This window comes from Protopterus annectens, chromosome 6.part0 (genome assembly GCF_019279795.1).
Source record: "Protopterus annectens isolate FY-2018-M chromosome 6.part0, PAN1.0, whole genome shotgun sequence".
Lineage (NCBI taxonomy): Eukaryota > Metazoa > Chordata > Ceratodontiformes > Protopteridae > Protopterus > Protopterus annectens.
The window spans coordinates 531,087,997-531,100,341 of NC_056737.1; the positions used below are offsets into that span (position 1 = coordinate 531,087,997).

General features: G+C 42.1%; 1 protein-coding gene across 1 annotated transcript in view; it reads right to left on the reverse strand.

Annotated features, from left to right (window-relative positions):
* Positions 1-12,345, reverse strand: part of TTC6 (tetratricopeptide repeat domain 6) — a 2,436,149-nt gene that overhangs the window by 1,275,894 nt on the left and 1,147,910 nt on the right. The window lies entirely within an intron of this gene.

Consider the following 12,345-nt stretch of genomic DNA (forward strand, 5'->3'; position numbering starts at 1 on the left):
TGAGAGAATTGGAAAGTTCTTTAATCAAATCTCTCTGAAAATGGGTGAAATGTGCCAGATAATTTAATGACCTCAGTGTGAAGGTGATTGAGGTGTAAATGTGCTTTCCAAATCTGTCCATTGCTGTGGACTCACTGTTCAGTGAATGGACAGTGGAGCTTTGTTCAGCTAGCTCCTTCTTCATAGCTGCTGCCACAACAGGCATCAGCTGGAACACCCTTACTCCTGTGAGGTCTGTCTGCAGGTCGCCTAAGGAATCTGTCTGGGTATTTGGGGATAGACTCAACAATATTCAGTTCCTTCCAAGTCAGGCAGAAAACTAAATCAATAAATTTGTCTGCTGGGGGTGGGGTCACCCAAGATGTAGATGGGCCCACCCTGAAAGCCTTCAGGAACACCAACTCTTCAGGAAGAGGAGGTTGGGAAGACCAGCCACCTTTCTGCCTAAGGAGTTCCAGATGTCTCTAAAGGAGACATCATCAGATGGTGATCAGGTGATCCTTCTCTCTCATCAAAGTCTGTTTCTTAAGTGATGGACTCCATAGGGGAGACTATGTGCCTCTTCTTGCACATCTTCTTCCAAGGGATCTTCTTTATGGAGTGCTCAGGGGAGGTATTGGAAGAAGGGGGAATTTCCTCTGAGGAAAGGGTCCGGAGGCTCCTTGAGGTAGGCTGATGTGACAGAAAAAGGTTATAAAAAAAGTTATATCAGGGAAACTTAGTTCAACATAGTTTAAATGTGGATGGAAACATGAGACCAAGGAAATCTGTGTTTGTTAGGGAATGTATGGTGCATTATGGGAAGAGGGATGAGCTTGAAACTCAGATCCATGTCTTGAAAATGGGCCAAATCAGATCAGAGGTTGGATCCAGAACCTATCAGTGAGGAAGAATGAAAAGGACAACATCAGATCAGGAGATTATGGTAAAAAAATAGAAGCTGATAACTTATAAGATAACTACCAAAGTCAGATTCATTAGTTTCCCTTTCATAGTAAAATCTTGAATTCTCTAAAATAGTTTCTCGATTTGATTAATAATTTCTCTGGTTCTGTATTGTGTAGATCTGATAACTAATGTGCAAAATGGCTAGTGCAGTAGTAGTATGGATTTTGTTAATAATCTGTCAACTGATCTTTCTTTACTCAGTTGATCTGCTTTCTTTACTCTTTCTCTTGCACACTATCTGGTTTCTTTAGGGCAACTGCCTACGAATCATGAGATAAGAAAATTTCAGAAAATATATCTTCAGAACATTGAATTACTGAAGGAATATGTAGTGCTCTAGGATCCAGTAACAATTTAAGTTTGCATATGCTTTGATTTAACTGAAAACAAGGATCTAGAAGTACATGACTGCTGTTCTGTCATCAGATTCAGTGTCTCCCCTAAACATATAAAACCCTTGTCATATACAACAGATTTTGTATTTAAATCTATAGTTGGAACATCTGCATACTCTTAACACATCATCTTCACCTCTGACATCTGAGATGGGTGACAGAGGAGGGGAGGGAATAAACCTCCTTTCTCTTCTGTTGCCCAGAAAATCCCAATATGGAAGGCTCTGGAGATGATGAAGCTATCAGTACTTGGCCTGCTGCATTAACCCATTATTCCATAGTTTTACTGTAATTTTAGGATACGTTAGCAGATTAAGGTAATTTTATCTTCATTTTTTGTAAAAAAAAAAATTATATTTTTCTTTTTTGAAATCTGCTTCATTAAGCATACTCCATTGCCGGTATTCACATTTAGTTGCACTGCAGTAATTCCTAGCTCTACATTTAATGTTTATTTGCAAGTGCATTAATCTAGGATTATTTCTGGGACATCTGGGAGTTTGCTAGCTGTATCTGCTGTCCATATAGTAACCTGCCTAGCAGATAAACCTTAGACAGTATAAAATGTTTTATCTATTTGCAGGTATGGGTTGTTGAATGCTTAACAATTATTAGTTATGTACTTACCATAACTTGGTATCTGTGTTGTCCTTCTCTCATTCTGCTTCACTGATGGGTTACAGATCCCATCCTCAGATCCAACTCGGCCACCTTAACAGACTTTAGCTTCCAGGGTCAAGCTCCTCCCTTACCCTTAATCGTCTGCCTCTAGCTCTACCTCCTCAGATCGAGTTTGCTGCCTCTGTCCATAGTAGATGGAAAAAGAAAAGGAACCAAGGGCTCAACCTGGAATGTAGGTTCTAACAAAGATTTCTTCAGATCCTCTAAAAAAACAGACTTCTTAGAAGGGGGATGGCTGGGTGGGAAGGTGAAGCAGAATGAGAGAAGGACAACACACATGCCAAGTTATAGTAAGTACATAACTAATAAATCTGATGTTCTCCCTCTGATTCTGCTTCATTGATGGGTCAGAGTCCTCAGCTGCATGATTTCTTGGGTGGCCTCAAGGAAGGATATGCCAGAGCACCAGGGAGCCAAAAGATGTCCTGCTCCTGGAGATCATTTCAAACTTATAGTGGGTCATGAAGGTATGAGACTTAGATCAAGGTGCTGCAGCTCAAATATCAATTGGAAATCTAAATGAAAAAGCTGCCGAGTCAGCTACAGATCTCATTGAATAGGCTTTTGGAATGCTAGGCAATTTCAGACCATTTTTGTCATAAATAAAAGTTATGCAACTAGTTATCCACCTAGCTAATGTCACTTTAGAAACTGCTCAACCTTTACAGTTAGAGGAAAAGGAGACAAATAGTTGCTCAGATTTTCTGAAGTGTCTTGTTCTATGTAAATAGAAACTAACTGTTTGTGAACATGCAAGGAGTGTAACATAAATTCTCTCTTGTTAGAATAATTCGGGAAAGGGGTCTATATTATATGTTCGAAGGTTTATAACTTCGAACATCATAAAATTGAATTTAAATGTTCAAAGTTATAAAACTTCGAACATATGTACTAAAAAAAAAACCCAAACCCAAAACAAACTGTTGTAGGCAGGGGGGCAAGCCCCCTGCTCTTTAAATATACCGACTCTTTCTTTTTCTTTTTTCTTTTCATATGTTTGATGTTTGAAACTTCGAACATTTAATTTTGATAAATTAACATTTGAAGTTTTCAAACTTCGAACATATGATATGGACCCTTCGGAAAGAACATTAGTAACTGAATGTTCTGATTTATGTTAGACTCTATGGCCACTTTGGCATAAAAACAAAAAGTTATGTGCTCAATATAACGTTTCATGTTTGTTGTCCATCTCGCCTTCATTCTTACTGGTTGGGTCCGGAAGTGTTTCTTGGTTCTGACTCAGTCACATACTAAAGCTCGAGGACTTCCAGTGGCTCATTCCTGTATCCTTATCCCATCATGCTCTAGTGAAGCTCCCCAGATCTTGTTTGCTGATAACATTAGGAAGCCTAAGGTACCATCAATAAGCTAAATAACGCTGCTGGATACTGCTGGTTGTGTAAAAGGTTTTAATAACAAAATACCATACGTTACAAACTGGATGAGCGCTTTCGGGTTATTACCCTTCCTCAGATAAAACACATTATGACATAAAACTTCTTTAAAATAATCACTATCCAATCAAATTCAGTAAAAAACCCGCCTTTTACAGAGGGTGGGCTTAAGAGGAACTACATCATTCAATCCTGGAGCCCTATGTGCTGTCAATTCCAGGATCCATTTAGATTCAGCCAAATCAGTGCTCAATCTGATATCCCCCCCCCTACAGGTGAGACTCAGATTGACAATGACCCTAAACGTGAATTTGTGTGTGGGGTTTTCTTTCACATGCCTATAAAGTGCATTATGTTCGTCCTTATTTCTGATATTAGACATATGCTGGAGAATCCTAACCTTCAACATCTGGTTTGTCTTCCCCACATAGTAACTCAAGCACGAACAACACTCTGCAATATAGACCACATCAGTGGTCCTGCAATTGGCCCTGCCCTTAAACAAGTAAGTCCTATGGTTATTGGGATGTTTGAACTCTACACCTTTCTTAATAAGACAGCAGGCTTTGCAGGATCCACAGGCTACGGTCCCTGCTTTCCCCATATTACTCCCACTGCCCATTGTCTTCTTTTCCTTGCATAATAAGTCTTTTAAATTTTTGTTCCTCTTATAAATGAACTCAGGATGAGTCCCAACAATATCCCTCAGGCTTTCATCACTCACTATGATATTCCAATTCTTTCGTATGATGTCACATATCCCTCTTGCATCACTACCATATGTGAGTGCCATCTTACGACGGGTCGGCCTAGCTACTCCTGTCCCTATACTGGTGACTGTGGTATCGCCTGTCACATCTAACCAGGGCCTATATTTGGTGTTTCTATATGGTTTGTTCTTATTAATAATTTTACCTACCATTTCCTCATTGTAACCCCTGTTCACAAAACATTCACCAAGATGACATATCTCCTTCTCATACTCTTGATTGTCTTTGCTCAATCTAGAGATCCTTCCTATCTGACCCTGCACCACGTTCGAAAAGATGTGTCTCGGATGCATACTATCAAACGATAGTAGGCTATTCCTCCAGCATTCTTTCCTGTACAACCTGGAACTAAAACCATCCCTGTTCTGTTCCAGGCACACATCTAGAAAATCTATGGTCTCTTTCGAGGTTGTTACACTAAACCTAAAAAAGGTGGTCGTAGTGTGTAAATAGTCTATAAACATATTTAATTCTCCATCCGTGCCTTTCCACAAAATAAAAATATCATCTACAAAACGTAGATATGTGAAAAGATTTTCCTTCCAAACATGTTCATTGAACACAAACATCCTTTCCCATTGCGAAAGGACAAGATTAGCATAGGTATAGGCACAGGGGGTGCCCATGGCTATCCCCTGTGCCTGCCTATATATGCTATCTGTCCCTAAAAAGATGTTGTTATCCAAAACCAGGGTTAACAGCTCAACAACCAAGGCTATCTTATCATGTGTGACCCCTAATGTGGTAAGTAATGTCCTTACGGCCCGTATACCATACTCATTATTAATCACAGTGAACAAATTGTTCACATCCAAGGTGACCATTATAAAATTCCCCACTGATTCCTCATGTTTGATACCACCAATCAAAGTAAGGAAATGTCCTGTGCCCTTCAAAATATGCTTCATAGAGGCTACATATGGTCTAAGGGTCACCTCCAACCATATTGAAATGTTTTCAGTGACCCACCCCCTGCCTGATACTATCGGTCTAAGGGGTGGGTCAACTAAGCTCTTGTGCACCTTGGGCAATGCCTTAAATACCGGTGTTATGGGCTTATCTATATGTAAAAACTCCAGTTGTTGGGGGGTAAGCAATAAGCGTTGTCCCAAACACTGCAACTTGTTATGGACCCTATCTATAATTCTCCTCACATCTATGGAATTGATGTGTTGATACGTCCCTGTATCCGACAAGAGTGTGTTTAACCTGTTGTTGTACCAGTCAGAGTCCATTACAACAACTGAACCTCCCTTGTCTGCCATCTTAATCGTGACATCAGTGTATCCACATAACTTGGCCAGAGCTAATCTCTGTTCACTGGTTAAATTATAATATTTCTCTCTATCACTTTGCTGAAAATAAAGTAGCAGGTCATGATCACATTGATTAATAAATAACTGTAAAGCCGGTGTCAGGGCCGGTATAAACCCACTAGGTTTGCTCAAAGCAGTTTGTGTATTTTCAACATCACCAAATAATTTACTTAACATTAAGTTTCGACAATACTGCATAATATCTAGTAAAACCTCCTGATAAGTACACATTTTACTAGGAATGAACGTCAAACCTTTATTCAGTACCATTAACTCGGCTTGAGTTAACTGACGTGAAGATAAGTTAAAAACAATATTACCACACTCACTATAAGTCAATCTAGTGTCCGTCTCTTTTTCAAGAACTCCCTGTCGTCGCTGGATGAGCGTTTCCAGGGGCCCTTCTTCTTCACCTGGACCGGTAATAAGTCCAAAAAATGGTTCTGTGTGGATCTGGTTTTTGGTCGTGCCCCCGAACGTAATTCCTCATGGTGGATAACGGAAGTGCTTGAACCACCTGCTTCACCATCAAAACCTGCTACCGTGTCTCCTGATGAATCAGAGGCAACAGTATTGTTGGTTCGATCAGGTAACCCCCTGATATTCTCATCCCCTTCTTTCGACGTCAAGTCCGGACCGGAACCAATGACAACATCATTAGCAGGTTCAGTGTCAAGAACCCGCTGCGTTTGAATAGTGGCGTGATTATCTCCCAAGGTATTCAACACAGGCGCCATGGCTGCCTCTGCCGTGATGCGTCGTTCAGGTAGTCCTGCCCTCATCTCATGACGTGATGTGTTCCTATTGGTTCCTTTCACCACGTCCGCCGTGGTAAAAATCTTCTGTTTATTCCAAACAAATATATTCCCTTTGGAGAAATCCTCGTAGTCCCTACGAAGTTTCCCCATCTTCTGTGAACATAACTTAGCATCGTTATCATTAAAAGTATTGTATAGATCTTTTAACTTTTTCTTACACCAATCCTCTACATAATTACTTTCAAGTTTCTGTTGCAGCGTCAGAACTTCATTCCTCAGTATTCCAATCTCCTTAGCAAAAAACTCATTGAGCAAATCCATATAGGAGTAACTGGTGTTTAAATTAATTGTTTGCCACCTGGCCAGCAGCTCAGGATATCTGTCCCCTTGGGAGGGCATGCACAGCACGCGCATCCCCCGGGGCACTATGCCATAGTCTAGGCACGCTTCAAGATGGAATGTCTGCCATTGCAGACGCTGTAGTCTGGAGACCTTATAACTAAAGTCTCTAAGATTATCATCAAACGACCTGTCCATAGCCATCGGAACAGATGTAACTCCTTGTGTTTTGTCTTGGGTACCATCAATAACTATTATGAAGACAATGAAGAAAGTCAGAGACACACTTGCCAGAGAGAAAGAACCTCTTTGTCCTCTTTTGTCCTCCAGGAGCCATAGGTAGGGGGAAGGAGGGTGGGATGTAAGAGTGAAGGCAAGATGGACAACAAACATGGAATTTTATAATGAGTACATAACTTCTTTATGTTATATTGTCCTATCTCGCCTTCATTCTTACTGGTTGGGACAGCATCCCTAGCACCATATTTCCTGGGTGGCTCACGGGAGTATATTCTTCAGAACAGTGGACCCAAAGGAGGCCCTGTCCCTGGAGGCCAAACCTACTTTGTAATGAGTGATAAAGGTATGAGGCATTGCCCAATTCACAGCAGCACAAATGCCATCAAGTGGTAGTCTCCCTCTAAAAGCAGAAGAGGTTACCATGGCTCTTGTAGAATGGGCTTTGACTTTAAAGGGAAGAATCTTGTTATTGGATTCATATGTAAAAGTGATACAATCTAACAGCCATTTTGAAAGAGTGACCTTAGATATAGGAGCACCTTTCTTTGCTTCTGAAAATGACACAAATAACTGATCAGATTTCCTGAAGTTCTTTGTTCTATGTAAGTAGAAGCATAACTGGCTATGAACATCCAGTTGGTGAAGTTTATATTGTGCCTTGTTGCCATGATTTGGAAAGAAAACTGACAACTCTATGGACTGATTTAGGTTAGATTCTGAACATACTTTTGGCAGAAAGGATGGGTTTGTTCAAAGGGATACTCTGTCTTTATGAAAAAGCATATATGGTGGCTTGATCGATAAAGCTTGCAGCTCTGAAACACTTCTGGCAGAAGTGATGGCAATCAACATACTTGTCTTCCATGTTAAAAAAAAATTTAGATCACATGATGATGCAGGTTCAAAGTGGGGAAGAATCAAGCAGGACAGAACAAAGTTTAGGTCCCATGGTGGTAGGGGTGTTTTTATGGGTGGTCTTAATAAGTTAGTACCCTTCAGGAAGGCTTTGCATATTTTGTGAGACATCGAGTTAGGGGCGAAATCACTTATATGGAAATTAGATATTGCTTCTAACTGTACACGAATGTAGCTGCAGCTGCACCTTCATTAAATAGTTTTGTCAGAAATTTGAGGATAGACCTTATAGGAGCAGAGAAGGGATCAATGTGTCTTGTCTGAGCCCAGGAAGGAAACCTCGTCCATCTACTGATATATAATTTTCTTGTTGAAGTTTTATGAGACGAGATTAAGATATGCTTGACCAAATGAGGGAAGTTAGAAAGCCTGGCTATAGTTGGAATCGGAGCAGCCAAGCTTTCAATTTCAGGGTTCGAAGACAAGGGTGGAGTTTTTCAGATGTACGAGTCAGAAAGTCTGGAACTGTGTCCAGAACCCATGGCTCCTCCTGAGGATGAGGCCAAGGGAAGGGGAATCAAATATGACAAGACCAATATGGGGCAATGAGAATTAGTTTGCTTTCCAACAAGTTGGCTTTCTGGAGAACCTTGGGTATTAGTGGAAAGGGAGGAAAGGCATAAAGAAGTCCCAGGGGCGAATTGTGTACAAGTGCATCTCTTGGTGACTCCCCCGGAGGGGGGATTAGGGCAAAATAGCTGCTGCATTTGGCATTCATGGACATGGCAAAATGGTCATAGCAAGGCTGGCCCCATTTGCAGCTCTCCGCTACTTCTTGTATTAGGGACTACTCATGAGGCATGAGAATCGCTCTGCTGAGTTTGTCAGCTATCATGTTGGGCCTCCCCAGGATGTGCATTGCTATTAGAAAGCACTGTGAGGAGATCACCCATTGCCATAATCTGAGGGCCTCTTGACAAACGGGGTAAATCTTGGTCCCTCCTTCTTTGTTTATGTACCAGACAACTGACGTTGTCTGTCTGAATTGCAATTGTTCCCAGTGGAAGAGAGTCCTGGAGTGCCTGCAACATCATAAGCACCGGCCTCATCTCTAGGATATTGATGTGCAATTGGGCCTCATCATCCAGTCAAGTGCCTTGAACTGTCCTGCTTAGATAATGCCCATACTCCACCCTATCTGGGAAGCATCAGTGGTCACTGTGGCCACCGGCTGAGGGGGAAGAAATGGCTGACCTGATGTTACGTGACTGGAGTGAAGCCACCAGTGAAGATCCTTCTTGCAGGACTCTGTTAACAGAATTTGTTGAGACATGGGTAGTTCTTGTAATGACCACTGGGTGAATAGAAGCCACTGTAGAATTCCTCATGTGTATGCATGCAAGTGGAACTAAACTTATAGCAGATGCCATGGTGCCTAAGACTTTCAAGACTATTTTTGCCTGTACTTTTGTTTTGGAGAGAAGGTTTGAGACTTGCTATCTCAGAACTAGGACTCTTTCTGTGGGAAGTTTTGGCTTCATGTTTATTGTATCTAGATCTGCTCCTATAAACACAATACGTTACGATGGCAACAAGGCAGATTTTTCGTAATTTATTGTGATTCCCAGCTGAGAGCAGCGACAGAGAGTAGTGTCTTTTGATTCCAGTAGTAGATGCTTGGTTGTGGCAGTTAGGAGCCAGTTATCTAGATACAGAAACACTGGGAGTCCTAGATATCTTAGGTGATCCGTAACTACTGCCATGCTCTTGTTGAACACTCTGGGGGCTGTAGTGAGACCAAAGGGCAGAGCTCAAAACTGGTAATGACTGGCTCCCAGCCGGAAGTGCAGATGACTCCTGGATGGCCCATCCATCTTTATGTGGTAGTACGGTTACACTTCATAATCTCGAATTATTGAAATCCCGAATTTCAGTAACCTGAGACCATGAAGGCAAAAACCAGAATGCCGAAAGAGCATAAGAGCGAATTTGAATATCTCAAATCCACACTTATGCATTTCCGGTGCATTGCGTGTAGTGTTATGGTGCCTGAGATTGCAGGGGAGTGAGTGTTTGTATATGTTTTTGTACACTGTATGTGTGGGTAAGGGTAGAGAGGTGTAAGTGTGAGTGTTGGATTTGTTGGTGTTTGTGTATGTGTGATGTGTATTTGTGTGCAAGCGAGTGGAGGATGGCATGGTGTGAGTTTTTTTTTTTTTTTTTATGTTATGTGCGACCTTGGAGTTGGTATATATAAGTAGGGGGGTGTGGGGTGTAGGGGTTGTGTGGTTTGTGTGCTGTGGGTGGAATGGTGTGTGTGTTATGTGGTGTATGGTGTATGTATGTTCATGATTGTGTGATTCGGGATTGTGGATTTTGGTATTGTGAATGGTTCAACTTTATAGTCTTGGGTTACTGAAATTCGGGATTTCAGTAATTCGAGATTATGATAGTTCAGTGATCTGAGTGCAAAAGTCAGTGAAGCATACGTGTGTTTCCTGTATCTGTCCATCATATGAAACTCCTTGTTCAGTGGATGCACAGATGAGGATGTTTCTGAAAGTTCCTGCCACCAGTATAGCATCTACAGGGACACCCTTGGGCAGGAAGCCTTTATCTGAAGGGGCTGTGATGAACTTATCTGGCCTCCTAGGGACAGGCTTCACTGCATCTGGAGACTTCCCATGCCTTTCGACTAACTAGTTCCATAAGTTCGTCAAAAGGTGGAGACATCCAAGTGGCTGAAGGGTGAGACCCAAAGGCCTTCAGGTAAACAGACGCCTCATCAGAAGGGTTGATGGGCTTCCTGCCACCTCTCTGCTTAAGGATTTCTAGGATGTCTGTGAGATCCTCAGAGGGCAACTGTGGGGACCCTTCCAACTTATCGAGGTCTGTGTCCGAGGTAACTGACTCATCTGGGGAGTCCAAATGCTTCCTCTTGCAGAGTGTCTTATGAGGGACCTCTTCAGAAGGATATTCTGGAGAGGTTTCAGAAGAAAGGGGTTCACCCGAGGGGGTACCCTGAGGCCTAGGGTCTCTGCAGGCTTGTGGATGGTGTGGTACAGAGACGGACGCCGGCGCCTTAGGGCAAGGAATGTCAGAACCCCTGAGTGGAGCTGTCTGAAGAGACAGCACTCTCCTCATCAGCTCAAAGCCCCCTCCCCTGATCCAAAGATACCTCTGGCTCTGAAGAGCCAGAAGCAATCCCTGGAACCAAGGGGGTGGGCTCTGAAGCTGATGTAGAAGCCAAGCTCATCCACACCGAAGCCCCAAGAGGCAGGGTTGGATCCGACAACTGTCTGATCTGACTCCCCTCCCTGGAACCGACCAGAGAACATCGGCTCCTAGACCCCTTGGATGGAACCAAGAATGTCGAAGCAGATGTTGGTTCCGAAGATACCAGGATGGTTCTCAGCACCGATGGTTCCACAACAGTCGGTTCCAAACACTGCGGCTCTGAGGTCCCGGGTTGGCTCAGAGGAGGAATCAATGTTGGTGAGATGGTCTTGGCTGGCTCTGAATCCCTGTGGGTTGGAGCCAAAAGGTGGTTAGCCAGTGCCAGTGTCTTTAGAAGCCTATATACCACCTATCCACATCATCATCCGAAAAACTCCTGGAGGACTTAGAGGAGAGGGGAGAAGACCTTACTGACTGTAAGATAGGTAATCTCAAAAGAGAAGTAACTGGCTCCAATTCTGGGGACTGGCTCCTGAGTTAAAACTCCATGGGCACCAATAAAATTGGAGCCGATGAAGTAGATTTTGTCAGTTCAAAAGTAGTTGAAGTTGGAGATGCAATTTTGCTTAACTTTTTTGAAGGCTCCAATTGTCCTGAAGAGGGAGAAGATCTTTTTGTTGATTTGTCTGATCTTGATGAAGTAGATTTGACTGATGCTGGAGTGCCCAGAATTTCTTCTACAGTTTCTTGGAATGGGGACTTCAAAAGACCTCTCACAATCAACTTATTTTTATGCTCTAACAGCACTCTAGAGCTACATGAGTGACATATTGAGCATGTCTCCTGAAGATGTACTGCTCCCAAGCAGTAGACACATATAGTATGGGAGTCAGCAACTGACATCTTCTGGCTGCATTTGGTACACTTTTTGAAGCCTGAAGGCTTAGATTCTTTATGCTCCTTGGACATGTTTCAAACTCAGTGCACACACACAAGAGCAGAAAAAACTGCAACAACAACAATTACCACCCTAAACTACTAAGGAATAATTATATATATAAAGACGAACTTTTTTTTTTCAAAAGCTAGAGCAAAGAAGGGAAGGGAAAAGAACAGGTTAAGAAGCCCTCTAACTAAAACGAGCTGCAGAAGCCCTCTAACTTAAATGGGCTAATGCTCCTTTCCTTTAAACAGTGGAAAAAACAACTACTAATAATAAAACAATAACAAGATGCCCTCTAACTGAAATGGACAGTGACAGCCCTCTAACTACGGGCTGACGCTTTCTATTTTTCTTTAACAACAGTAGGAAATTTAACCGAGATAGGGAAAACCAAGGCCTTAATGGAAAATGACAGCCTAAAGCAACAACACAGCAGTGAATTTGTTACGTAACTAGAAAAATAACACAAGAAAAATAATGCTAACTCTATTCTATAGTAAAACCAGAAATTATGATAATAAAGGTA